The sequence below is a fragment of the Chenopodium quinoa genome, unplaced genomic scaffold, assembly GCF_001683475.1.
Source record: "Chenopodium quinoa cultivar QQ74 unplaced genomic scaffold, ASM168347v1, whole genome shotgun sequence".
Taxonomy (NCBI): Eukaryota; Viridiplantae; Streptophyta; class Magnoliopsida; order Caryophyllales; family Amaranthaceae; genus Chenopodium; species Chenopodium quinoa.
In genome coordinates, this window is record NW_018742263.1 from 6,420,351 (window position 1) to 6,435,649 (window position 15,299).

Here is a 15,299-nt window from a genome sequence, read left to right on the forward strand (position 1 = left end):
AAAAATGCAAACACTGTACAGATATGGATTTCAGAAATCCATTTTCTAGTTGGACTACTAGTCCATGACAAACTTTTTAACTTATTATCTTAGTTCTTGTCGACATCAAAATGGACATATATTTATGATCCCTTATTCACAAGCCCATTCCTTCAGCATATGCATATTATATATCAGTTCCATAATATATCGATATCATATAATTCCTCAAGATACAATTTTAATTTGCATGATATTTTGACAATTATATATGAATACATTTCTCATTGGTACCACCATAACTTTTCTTATATAACAAGTCATCTATTATAATATTTTAGATATCTATATCACCTGATGAAGGTATTTCTCATACTATATTATGAATATACTATTATTATACTTTAAAAGTATCAACTGCACTATCTTGCCACATATCAGGTGTAGTGATTTAAAGAAAAATTGGCTAAATCTCTCTTAATGTATGCACATAATATCATTATCACTATAATAAAAATATATCTCTCGATGCCTCTAGATGAGTCATAACGGTATACAAATCAAATCATAGATGTGCACTATATGTTGATAAAAAAGTTAGCATGTAACTTTATAAAGTATCATCAGAGGGATCAACTAATTATAATTTTATAATTTTTCCAACTTACTTCAATTCTTCCCCCCTAAGTTGGTAAAATATCTCAAATATTGGGGCAATTCTTCACTAACATAGAATATAATTTCATGTTCAACAAATTTCGTCTCATAGGATAATAATATATATTCAACAAATTTCTATCTCTTCTGGATAAGAATGAAATTTTGTTCTCTTCTAAAGATCAATATTAATAGTGTTGGGGTTTGATGAGTCCGACTGACTGCGGAAACAAACCCAAAAACAAGACCGCAGTCGCAATAAATAAAACCACAAACATAATTAAATTAATCACAAGATTAAGATAAAACGATTACCTTTAGAGCGTGCTTCGCCCAACCAGAAGGGGATCTTATTTCGAAAGCAAGTATCGAAATTACGACGGCCTCCAACGATAGTTTACCTACAACTCGACCACCGAAAACAATCCAATGCCTTGGGGTTAGCAAAGCCCCACCAAAACCCTAATTAATGAGTTCAAAGGTTTTCACAATGGTGATGCCTTTTTCAACTCTTACTCAAGTGCTTTTCCCAATACCCCAACTTGGGTATTTATAGAGAAATGCATGAGTGTGAAAAGCTCTCCCAACAACGTGGGAGAATTTAATTTTTCCATTTTATTTTAAAGCTAAAATAAAATAAATAATCAAACTAGTAATAAATCAACAAGTGGTAAACTCATGTGAGAGGTTAGGTGAGGACCATTTGGAGGAGGGGTGACCAAACTTGCTCCCCACACTCTCCCTCACCTTGCGTCACTTGGAAACTCCCACTTGGGCACCAAGGCACCCAAGTGGGCTTCCCATTTGCTTCTTCCCTTCTCTCGACCCAGCCATCCCCGCAACACAAAATGCGGGCTGCTGCTCGCACTCTCTCGGCCGGCACCCCATGCACTTGCGTGCGGGCTGCTGCTGCCGAGAGCTGCTGGTAGCATGCCGCGCACCTAGTGCGGGCTGCTAGTTGCAGCATGCTAGCACGCCACACACTAGGTGCGGGCAGCTAGCCGCAGCTTCCTAGCAAGCCCTGCACTTAGTGCGGGCTGCTAGCTTGGCTATACCCCCTAGCACTCGGTGTTCCGATGCTAGGGGTATTTTGGTCTTTGTTGATTTATTATTATTTTCACGTCTCGTCTTTTACTATTTTTCGATTCGACTTCTGATGTTCGGTTTTGACGCTCTAAGCTCGAATTCCCGATGTCTAAATATTAATTACTCGGTTGAATTATTAATTCCTTCCGAATTAATTCATCGCTTCGGTTTGTTAGTTGCTTGGGTGTGACCCAAAGGGTTCGGTCAAGATTAAGCTGTAATATTAATTATGCATTAATATTACCGATCGAAAGTAGCCTCTACCCACGCATTCCGATCACTTGACCTTACTGAATATATTACCTTTCTAATAATTCTGAACCTACTAACGGAATAGTACACTTGTTCGAAGGACACCAATCCTTTCAAATAGGGGGTTATGAATTGTGCAGTTGTCTATTTTCTTATTATGTTTCTTATATGGAGTCATACAATAGCCCTAATTAAGAGAATTGTTATACAAACATAAACTTTCTTGTAATTCCACTAGGTGTTGATCTCCCAGATCACCAGAAACATTAATAGTATGATACTAATTACTTAAAATTTCCACACATAACTTGTACTTGGTGAGCATCTAGTCACCTAATATTTGTCAGCATATAAATTATTCTAGTGAACTTCGGTCATCAATTATTTAGAAAGACCAATATATTATCTCTTGAACTTTTCTTTTAAAACAAACTATTAAAAATCACAATCCAAATATAGCTCAATCTCAATGTTATTTTTTGTAATTAAATTTATTTCATATATTTAACATAAGAGCGCGTCAGCACATTATTTTTTTCTTATCAAATGAAACTTCATATTTCAATAACAGGAATTTATTAAACGTTGAATAGCCTAATTATTAATTATCACATCCAATCCTTTTCCTTTAGTATTTAAATTATGGTCAATTTTATAATACTAGTGATCACCTTATTAGAGATATTATATGCATGGCCATGAGTATAATCTGATATAAGTACAACAATGTGTTTCTTTGTGTAATTGGCAAGATAATTAACTTAAAACTCATACTCCACTGGAGCATTGATTATAATCTTGATACATGCTAATCTTGTTGGACACCATTCTATACTCTTTTGGATTACTTTATATAATCATAAAACATTTAATTGTACTAAAAATGATCTCTTTAGGAGATCCATCAAAATGTGTCCTTTTCTCTAATTTGTCATTGTCAATTAATGGTCATTTCCTCTTCCAAGGATTCTCGTCATTGTAACCCTTTGGATTACCACACTACAGGTGTGCTAGTTTCAATAGCAATTGATCTTGTCCTTCTAGGACATCAACTTAATATGTACATTTATAGATTTTATATAAGTAATGAAATTTATTCATATCCATCTTCAGGATGATATCTTTCTAAAAATTTGATTATCATGTGGCCAACTCTATTGTATAAATCATTAATATTTAGGCTAGTGTATGTACCAAATTGAGCATCAAAATATTTAGTTATTCATGTGTAAGGATTACATAAAAACAATGGAATAAACATTATCTCCCCCTAATCCTTGCATATGCATGGGGGTATAAAAAAAGTCCAATAATCTTTAAATCTATTTCTCATTTTAAGCCATAAATTCTTTTAGCAATTCATGTATCAAACAATTCAAAGCAAAGTTAATCTTTTTCGCTAGCCAATTAAATGAATCTTTATACTGAAAAGTCTCAAAATTAAAGTACTGGCATAATGAATACATTTTTCAACTAATAATATCATAATGTCATACTTAATTTCGTTAACTCATAATTTTTCTTACTCAAATGATTTTCATGTAGTCATGTTTGCATTTCTTATGAACTTTTTACATAGATTATAATAGTCATGCAAACATCATCCAAAACATAATATATTAACTATTGAAAATATTTAATATATTTTTCATATGACATAGTGTTTATAGAACCTAAGCAACATACTTTAGAGGCTCTTAGCTAAGTAACATTCTTGTGGCCTTGTGGGTCTTTAAAATTATCACATCATGCGTGTTCTTGTGAAAAAGTAATCTCACTGATTGCACAAGTAACATTCTTGTGGGTCTTTAAAAGTAATCTCACTAATTGAACAAGTACACAATCACAAATAAAATAAATTAAATCAATCTTGTGAAAATTAGTCCACAAAATATTATAGAGTTGTTTTTGACAATTTCAAGAATCCCAAGTTAACAAATACGGAGTAGCATTCAAATTCCATTTGACCCCACAAGGTAGTAAAGATATATTTTTTTATATACTAACACACTTATTTCGAGCATATGAATTAGAATTAGCACTGTCAAAACGGAGTTCGGTTTCGGTTCGGTTTGAAATCGGTTTGGTATTTAATCGAGTCGGTTTGGAATCGGTTTAATTGTTTCACGGGTCGGTTTTGGTTCGGTTTAAATAGTTATCGGTTCGATTCGGTTTCGGTTTATTCTTAAGCGGTTTAAATTTGGTTCGGGTTGTAAACAGTCCGGGTAGTAAACGATTCGGTGCAGACGGGTTGCGGTTTGTTAACGGTGCGGTGTAAACGGTTTTTATCCCGGTTCAAACAGTTTCGGGTTGGAAACGGTTTCGGGTTAGAAACAGTTCGGTTCTTTTTTGGTTCAGTTTATAACTGGTTCGGTTCTTTTTCGGTTCAGTTTTTAATTGGTTCAGTTCTTTTTCAGTTCAGTTTATAACTGGTTCGGTTCTTCGATTGTTTAACTACTTTAACGTTATTCATATCGGTTCCATTTTAAGTTTACTAAATTATAGTTGAATCTGAATTAAAACATAGCCTAATAGTATATTCATGTCACTAGCACACTCCCATCTTTATTTCATTATTACTCACAAAATCAATGTAATCATATGCTTAATAGTCTCTGTGAATTAATTTTATTTATTACGCCTTCAGCCAAGCCTTGGTACTTAATATTACAAGATTTTTTTTCATTTGGTTTCATCACCTCAAATGTATACATGACTAGAGGTAGTAGTGTTGATAATAGTTTGAGGCGGGCCTGAGCCTGCTTGTTTTGCTCTTGTTTGTGAACACTGATTATCCTTAAGACCTTAATGAATGATTTGTCTTGCTATTTTAAAAAAAAATATTCTAAAATTTCTAATATTTAATCCATTTAATTATATCCCCGTAAAAAAAAAAAAAATCCATTTAATTATATAAAAAAGTTTGTAAACGGTTCGATTTAGAAGTTGTTTGGTTCATAAACGGTTTGGTTTATAACCAGTTCGGTTTATAATCAGTTCGGTTTTTAAATGGTTCGGTGCAAACGGGTAGCAGTTTGCTAACGATTCGGTGTAAGCGGTTTTTTTGCCAGTTTAAACGGTTTCGGGTTGGAACTGGTTTCGGGTTAGATACGGTTCGGTTCTTTTTCGGTTCGGTTTTCTTTCAGTTAGGTTTATATTCGGTTCGGTTTGTTAATGGGTTAGGTTCTTATACGGTTTAACATTATTTGGGTCGATTCGGTTTCGGGTTTACTAAAATACGGTTCGTGTCGGTTTTCGGTTTCAAAAAAATCGGTTTTTAATCGGTTCGGTTCTCATTTGGGTCGGTCGGTTTCGAGCAGTTAAACGGTTTCGATTTAAAATTTCACAGCACTAATTAGAATACATGCTCAAATATGCTCATAGATTTACACTAAATAAAATAAAACTATACACCTTGACCATTAAGTAAAAATCTATTGCCTGAAAGAGTTATGGTTACGTGATGTGTTACCATGTAAAGCAATAAAGCATATACGAGGACGAAAAACTTACCCCAAATTTTATTCACCATTCATACATAATACATAGTACTTCGTACTACTGTAATATAGTACATATTGGAGCATAAAACTACCTCATGATAACATACAAACTCAAGATACATAAAGATAATAAAAATACTCAACAAATCTTAAAGTTTAGGAAACAACTCTAAAATCCGTCAATATAGTTATATTTCCGATGACATCTAGGGCTTTAAAATCAAGTTTTGCCAGGTTCCACATAATTTTTAATATAAAAGAGAATATTATAAATTCAATTCAAAATTATAATGATATGAAATCATGATAAGACATCAATAATATAAAAGTATGAAGTATGTATAAATTAGATTAGAGATATCAATACAAAGTATTGAGCACAAACAATGCATTATAACATGAAATCAATCAATATACCATATACTAAAAGACACACCATGGCATATTTCATTTTGTAGTGTGCTCTTAGTTTTTTTTTTACTAAATTTTTTTTTTTGAAAACTTATTTTGGGCTTAAATTTCTAATAAAGTTAAAAACAATTAAGTAAAATATAAATAGCCATAATGGTAGCAAAATAATTACAGCAAGAATTTATCTATCAAATCAATCCTAGCAAGAGTTTTTTTTATTTTTTTTCCAACAATCTTATCTACTTTCTATGCTAGACTAAGGCTAAATTAAATTTATTATTTCTTATTTAGAAAAAAAAATTGACTAAAAAATCAAATGTGAAATATTTTTTCTAAAAAAAAAAGATATTTCAAGTAATCATAAAACGTATTGCATTAAAGTTTAACTGTACTCTAATGTTTTAATTTAAGAAAAAATGTATACATTCAATAATTTCTAAGTAAAAATTACAAACACTCTTTTAACGATAACTTTGATGACATAAAATATTGAGTATAATATTAAACTAATGATAAATTATGAAGATCACCGTGCATGGCACGAGACCTAATCTAGTTAATTATCATATGCAGTGGCAGATCAAGGGGGTAAAAAAAATGTTGACAAAAGAGTTCGCCTTTATGTAATAGGCGGTCACTACTGTTATGCATTTTGCCAAAACACCCAAACAGCCCTACTTTTATGTAAAATTCAAAGCGATCGTCTTTGTGAAAATCTGGTCTCTTAGGTGATTTTTTAATATTTTACGCCAGAAGAGCCAGACTAGTACATTTTTTAAAATCAAAGAGGCTATTGTTTCAAAAACATGTCTCTTAAGTGATAATGTTACAGAAGATTAGCACTTTTTATCAAAGAGGCCTACTGCTACAAATACCAAGTCTCTTAGATAAATTTTTTCCCCTCACATATTTATTACTTAATTTATAACTATAAGCCTTATTGTTGGAATATAGGGTGTATAGGTCACGCAAATATTAATTACAATAGTGAAGAGATTTATTAAGTAAAAACACAGTTAGGAAAAAATTATTACGTTCCACATATTACTTTGTATTTTGTAATTTGTTTTTTATTAAACATAATTTCGTAACCCCGTTTCTCAAATCCTAGATCCGTCACTGTTCATATAGAGTATAGTAAATTTAAAACGCACTTATAAATCAATATAGAGTAATAGAGTAAACGTTACAAAAGATAACTAAAACTAAATTATACTCCCTCCGTTCCCGATTGATAGTCACTTACGTCATTTTTGGAAACCCAAAATGTTAGTTACATACTTACATTTGCTTTTTTCAAGTACAATTAATATAATTTTTTTTACCAAAATTCTCTAACATATGCAAAAATATTTGTGCAAATTAACTTTTCAATGCAAATTTTACTATCCCAAGTACTTTAATTACTTTCTCTCTCTACTTTTTGGCATACCCAATGTACATTTACTTTTTCAATGTACTTTCTTTAATTCTTCTCAATTTCCGTTATTTTTCTTCAAAAGTGACTATCAATCGGAGATGAAGGGAGTAGTAAGTTATTGAAAATTAAACTTTGGTTACCACAAAATGATAAGGATAGCAAATCCCAAGTCAAAAATAATATCAATTAATTATCTTTGACCCGTGATATTTTATCTGTAAGTATATAGCTTGTTGTACATAATATTAGCTTGTCATGTTTGTTAATATTTGCTTTCTAATTCTAGCCGTACATTAGGATTTTATTATTGTCTAATATTTTTGTTACCTTTTGTAATCACAAACTTTCATATGTGGCTGGTCTTATGGTGTGGCCACCCAAATTTTTTTTTTTACTTCTAACTTCAATTTACTACAATATTCCTTTATTTTCACTCTCCTACCTTCTTCATCTCCCTCAAGAGAAATCTCAACATCAATGGCGATCCGATCACTGAAAATGCTAGCTAGGAAATCTCTTCTTCCTTCGTTCCTTTACTCCTCTAAGGGGTTTTCTGAGCTCAACCAAGTTGTTGTCAACAACATGAGTGCGAACCTAGTTTGTCGGAAATGGCGCAACACAATTGAATAACTTTGTGATTATGTTGCCTTCTGATTCATCGCTGAAGATCGAGATGCATTCACCTCTGCGTGTGATGAGTGTCATTTATGGCACTCATAGGGTAGTGTTTTAGGATATTTTCACTATATTTTTCATGCTTTTCTTTTACCATTTTGGTCATTTCTCCTTTAGTTTCTCTGTTTCTTCTTCCTTTGTGTTTTACTTTCCTTTATATGCTTTTCTTCGTGTTTTCCTTTTATATTGCTCTTTTTCTCTTCTATTTTATCTCTTTGGTTTCTCTTGTAGGTGCCTAAAGACTTAGCTTTGCAAAGGATTCAAGAGGAGCAAAAAGAGCCAAGCAAAGGAGTTTCACGCCTCTTGGAGAGGGCTTGGAGAGGGCTCGGAGAGGGGCGCTCCGCTTCTTCTCATGGCCGCGGACGCGGGTCCTAAGGGTCGCGGGCGCGGGTTAAAGTGCACCATTTTGGTGATTTTGGGCAGGAACTCTTCGCGCCCTAGCCGTGGGCGCGAAGATTTTGGAGAGGCCACTCAAGATAGAGAGACCGCGGCCCCTTGCTTTGCCTGGAACATGGCATCTGCCGCGCCCTAAGCCGTGGGTGTGGGTGGCAGTGCCCTGGGCGCGAGTTTTTTCCCAGATTGCCCGCGGAGTTAGTTATGGGTTCCGTACCCATTTCTGCGCGCCCGCGGAGTCTTCTTGGAGACGGCGCGGCCGATCATTTTTTCTTGTTTGTCTATATATACTCTTGTAAATCTTATTAAAGGAGAACTTTTAGATAATATTTCATTTGCTTAGTTTTTAGAGAGAGAAACTAGAGAGAAGTTAGAGAGAAAGTAGAGATTGTAATCTTTGGATTTGATTTGTAATTCAACATTGTTTCTTCAATCAAATTTGTGATTCTTCTTCATATCAATAAAAGTTTGTAAGATTTCTTTCCTTTGAATTTACTTTTATTGCAATTTACTTTTATGCTTGAATGTTTAGATTGGATTTTGATTTAGCTTTGAGAATTTTTTGATTGATTGTATTTCCTTTTGATTTAGCTTGAGATGAATATGTTTTTGATTGAATTTGTTTTGGCTTTTAATTTCACCAAGATTAGTGAGTAGATTAGTTGCTAGGGAGAAGGGGGAGCATGCTTGATTAATGATTTTTGCTAGTTGATGATCCTTGATTGATTGAATTGTTGCAATTAAATTGGTTGGCATAGTTGTGCATGTGATAAATTAGACTTGGAGTGATGAACCTATAAGATTAATTTAGATTGCATTGCGAATTCCAATGATACGAACAATTGATTTGGGAATTGCTTTAATTGATTGAATTTGATTGTGATTCTTCTTGTTAATCATTCATAGTGAACCCTAGTTTGGTTTATAGGAGATATCCTTTGATTTCCTTTGATTGCAACTAATGCTTGTCCCTTGAAATGTTTGAATCAATTGGGTGATCTATCAATTAGCATGATTGTTGAGCTAACATGTGGAACCTATATCCCTAGTGTTTAGCAATTTGATTAAATTGTCTTGATTCTTGTTATCTTAGTTACAAAACTTAACCATTGATAATTCTTCGATTTAGCTTAACATTAGACTATAGCATAGATTCAATTCATTCCTTACATTTCTCCATTATCATCAAGTTTAAAACATTTTTTCTCGTGATTTTTCCGGAAAATTCGGGTTTTTGAAGCATTTTCAACCTTACTTGGTGCTAAGTCTGTTTTTAGTGTTCTAGTGCTTCATTGAGTCTGCAACTTTGGTATAATCCTAATCCTTGTTCAATTTTTGTGGATTTTTATTGATTTTATCCATTGATTTTAGTATACCTTGGTTTAGAATGCATATGGTGTTTTGGATAATTGTTTGTTGATTTTGAAACTGTTTTGACTGAATTGGGTTTACTTTTGATACTGATTGTTAATTGTGTTGGTTGTTGTTTGTATTTTGGTTGTTTTGTTGTTTGAAACAGGTACCTTGTAGTATTGGGGGTGTTGTGTAGTTGTGTGGAGTATTGGTGGTGGAATTGGTATTGAGAAGTTGTTGGTGTGATTTCCTTTGCGCTATTTGGGGTTTTTGATTTGGTTATCATGGATTTGTTGAGAAAAGCCAAGAGTAGCAAGAAACGTTCCCATCAATCACCCGGTCAATCTTCTCATGGACAATCTTCTCAAAGCCAACCTCCTCCTAATTCCTCTTCTCAAGATACTAACCCACCTCCACCTCTTCCACCTCTCAAATTCTACAATCGGTCTAAACAAGCTCCCATATATATAATAAAATGAAATCTCGAAAGTTTAGACTGACTCGGAATTACTATCATGATGAGATGTTAAAGTTAGGGATTGAATCCAACCTTGACATGCTCCTCCATAACCTCTGTTTGACTTGGTTTGTTCGAACTGCCCCTAGAACTTACTTGGAACCCGCCTTTGAATTTTTCTCAACATTTGAATTTAACCGGGTGGGGATTCAGATTATCTCATTTCATTCCAGTTGTTCAATGTCAAACACACTTTAAACCTCTTTGAATTCATGAAGCTCTCGGGTTCAACCCTCATCCAGATATTCATGAGCCACTCCTTTTAAACCCGACCACTTTTAATGAGGTTTCTTGGTGGCGAACCATTGCTCATAAAAGAACTTTTGATTCCAAGAACTCAATTGCTAGTGAAATCATTCATCCAACCCTTAGGATTCTTCATAGGGTCCTTGGTTATGGCGTATCAACAAGCAAGAACTTGGTAAGCTCTCAAGAGAAGAGATCATGGTTCTATGGATGGCCACTGTAGACACCCAAATGTGTCTCCCCAAAACCAAACCCAGTGATGAGTACCTTTCACGTCGAATCATAATCGAATGAAGTGAAAGTGTGGAAAGTCTAGTGTTGCGGTTAGTTTTATTTCTTTTCTTTCTCTCTGATTTTGAAAAACCTATTTTAAGAAAATATCCAATCCAATTTAGTTTATTCCATGACAAGGGTCCAATAATAGTGTAGTTGGGTCAGGTTCGGAAAGAGCTTTCCAACGATATATTATAAGCCCAATTCCGATGAATAATGAGGAAGTTATGGCCAAATTACTAAACTGGGTCCAGTTTGATCTTTATATGCGGCCCAATGATCTAGAGGAGGGCCTAATATCGATTTATCATTCCTAATGCAATTAGAATTTATTATAGTCTTCTAGATTCTTCTAGAGGGTTCTTTTGAATACTAATTTAATTAGCATTGATAAATTGACTTTAGTTAACTATTAAGAGTTTTAATCAGAATAAAAGAAGTGTTTTTAAGGAAAATACGATTTTACCCTGTCGTATGGTGAAATTTTATCGAAATACGAAAACGCGTGGAAATTTATTTCCAGCGTCTGGCGCCAGACCTAGCGTTTGACACTACACTCCAGCGTTTGGCGACACGCGCGTGTTTGGCGACAGCGGTCTTGTTTTATTCTTTTCGAAACTCTGATTCGGTTTTTATCATATCCGGCTGATTTTCTCTATAAATAGCCTCCTAAAACCTCCGTTTTCAATCACCAACTCTCATCAAGGATCTCTTTATTACTCTCTCTCTCTTTTAAACTAGCCTTTTGCATACAAAATTCCACATTCACAAGATCTAGAAACACCTAGCCAAATTTGAAGTTGTCTTTGCCCTAGACGTGAAAGGTTTTAATTTCTGAGGGTTTTGTCCCAAATCTTTATTTTAATAATTTAATTTATTTGTTTGATTTTATTATTTTCCTTGAAGTTACTAACGCTTTTTTTTTGTTATTAGAAAGAGATATGAGGCATCCAAGTAAGTGCTTTAATTGATTTATTGATGTTATGATATAGAAATCATGTTTATATTGTTATTATGATTCCTAGTGTCATTTTAGGATGTTTTATTGCTTCCTAGTATCATGTTTAGGGTAATGGCTATAATTTCTAATATCAAACATGTCGATTATGAATTCTATGATGCTTCCAATTTCTTTCCCAATAGCATGTTAGCATCATGTTAGGGTTAAAGCTTTGATTTTTATTGTTTAGTGACATGCTAGGGTCTGTTATTAATCTTGTTAGTATCATGCCTAGGATCTTGCTATTATTATTCTTTAACATGATTATGCTTATGATTGTTCTTAAGATTATTATTATTATCATGATTATTATTATGTTGCTTGATATTATATTTATTGTTATTGCTTGATCACTCCTTTTATGCATGTTTAGAGGGAATTTGTACTTGTAATCACACTTAATAAGATAACTAATAATCTTGTTTAGGGTTAATGTGATTATAATTCAAGTGGTCGCCAATAATATATTTGTTTGTGCATTAATATTCAACCAACATAGATAAACAGGTTTAGGGTTAACATAATGATTGCATGTTAGTCAGAAAGCGCACATGAATACGATCAGAATAAAGTAGAGGCCTATTATTAGGGCAGGTTCAATCTCTTTTAGGTTGGATTTTTACCTTCATCCCAGAACTTCCAGTCATGGTTCCAGACCTATTGGAGTTGACGGTCTCCTAGATCGTTAAGGGGTGTAACCTTCACCTCGTGAACGGTTTACAAGTTCCTAAAACTTGTTGGCGATTCTTTTGCTATATCTTATTTCCCTTTGGACGCACCGTACTTTAGTGTATGATCACAGTGGGGTTCAAGTTTGGGGTAACGGTTGAAATATTCCATACATTTTTTTGGCGACTCCACTAGGGAGGATTTCTATTTTAGTTCCTAAAATTTATTTTGGCAATGATTTATATTGAGTGGATGAGACTCGAAAAGTTCTAAGTATTTCATGTGCGTAATTTTGATTAACATTATTGTCATATTTATAAAAAAGATCTTATTGGAAATACCATCCGTAATGAGTTAAAACATAGGATTTTTACAAGTAGGAAATTTGAGGAATATCTTTCACAACTAAGACCGAAATAATGCTGCGCGAAACTGGAAATTTTTATCGAGCACAGAAAGCGGCTGAGGCAGGTAGGAACTAGCGTCAGAAAATAGAGTCTGCCGCCGAGGATTTAACTCTGGCGCCAGGAGATACTCCTGTCGCCAGGAGACACTACTGTCGCCAGGCGCCAGAGCTAAATTGCGGCGACGACCTTTTTTCGCTAGCGCCAAGTTCTTCCAATACCGAGCCAGAAATATGCGTTCAATTTTTGACCAGTTTTTAGCATTGTTTGCTCGATGCTACTTCTTGATTGATTTTTTATCACTTTTCTAAAACTCATGTGTTTCTACATATGGAAATAACCCTCTGGGAATGAATGCTCCATCTACTTGATTGAACGTTCTTTGCAACAAAGGGTACATCCGAGAATGTTGAATTCACCAAACCATGGAAGCGAGTTTTTAACTTGCGGTGTCCCATCCACTCGCGCCAACCCTTCAAAAGGTAAGGCTTCCGGGCGTGGTGCATCCGGACAAATAACCATGGACCCTCTTTGACTAACCCATATCCCCAAATTTAGGGAACTAGAGAGCCATGGTCTGGTTGCAAACTCATTGCATCATATTGTGCCTACTTGACTAATTGTGCATTATTTGTTGCGCATACTCTATGTGTTTTTCCTAACCGTTTGTTTTACTTGTTTTTAAGACTAAATAAACTGATTAATGACTAAAAGGACTTTGCCTAATTAATTAAATAATTAATTTGAGTAATTAAAGTCTAATAATTTAATCAGAATTGACTTAGTACGACTTTAGGTATGCCCTGTAGAATAATAATGTCGAAAGCAGTCCCAGATCAACGTTCCAGCAGTGGCGCCGAGATTTGGACTGCAGCGCCACATTGTGTTGTGCAGCGCCTAGCGACAACTCTGTCGTTTGGCGCTACACTCCAAAGTACGGCGGCGGTCCCGTTGCTTTGGCGACAGTTCAGTATGTTGCTTGAGTCATCACTATGTGTTTGATTAAACAGTTTGCTAATCAATTCGATTATTTTGTTAATAATAATACTCTTGTTAAGTCCTTAATTGAGTCTAGACACTAAGTCCCATGGTCTTACACAAGAGTTAGAGCATGTCACTTGCACTCACAATATAAAGCACACACTAATATGTACGTACACCATGACCATGTCTTCCATCCTTGCATGTTGAATAGAGTTTGAGTAAAATAATTAACAATGAATATCCCTAATTTCCCTTTCCACAGTACTTGGTCAAGAAAAGAAGGGCGATTAATCAAAGACAACATCTTTATTCAAGTTCAACTTTTTGATAAACAAGTGAGTCAGAAAAGAAAAACTAAGAAGATAATAGCAAGTCAAGAAGAAGTCAATGAACTCAAGAAGCTGTTGGCAAACGTGATTGAGACATTGAAGGCTTTAATCATGAAAATCAATGACCCTATGAAGCAACAACAAATGGAGCTCATGCAAGAGAGCTTGAGCAAGATATCCAGTGATTATAAATTCCAGGGCATTATTTCACAAGGGGTCTTAGTGGACAAGGAGCTCCTTCCGCAGAAATTCAATGCCACTGACATCCCTAAATTCAAGGCAACAGATAATCCTTATCTTCACTTAAGAGACTTTGAAACTATAATGAAAATTAAGGGGATTAATAGGAAAGTCTTTCATTCCTTGTTTTCCTTATCTCTTGAAACCGTTTTCCAACAATGGTTCTTCTCCCTTTAAAAAAAGAAAACCTCTACCTGGGAATCGATAGTAAACGCTTTCATTGATAGGTACAAATGCAATATTCAAGTTGAAACCGATTATAGACAACTTGAGATGCTAAGACAAAAAGAGAATGAAGGCTTTACTTCTTTCTTCAACAAGTGGAGGGAAACTTCTGCTAAAATGATTGAGGTGCCCTCTAAAAAAGAATCTGTGAGGATGTTCATCAAGAATTTACAAGAAAAGTATTCAAAGCACTTAAAATATCAACACAATTTGAATACTTTTAAAGCCGTCTATGATATAGGCATCGTGATCAAAGATGACCTCGCGAAGAAAAAAGCTACTAACAATAGTAATCATAGTGGCTGGAAAGGAAAGAAGAACGACAATCCTTCTTCTTCCGAAAACGCCCACTCTAGTAACAATGTTAGTACCTTTGATCTCAGTGAAGTTTTAGCCATGGATAACCAAGGATCTAAGAAGCAACTAAGGAAAGACTTCACCCCCATTGGGATGAGCTACGATACTGCCTTCGATTGACTCCATGCTAAGGGACTCGTTACTCCCATTGGACCTATTCAAGACCCCGCACTTGAAAAGAGATTGCCTAGTTGGAATCCAGATGCACATTGCAAATATGATCAAGGAAGGGGTCATACCACTGAGAGCTGTTGGATGCTAAAGGAGGCTATCCAACATTTGATTGATAATAACAAGCTTCCCATGCCGCCAACTAACAATAAGAC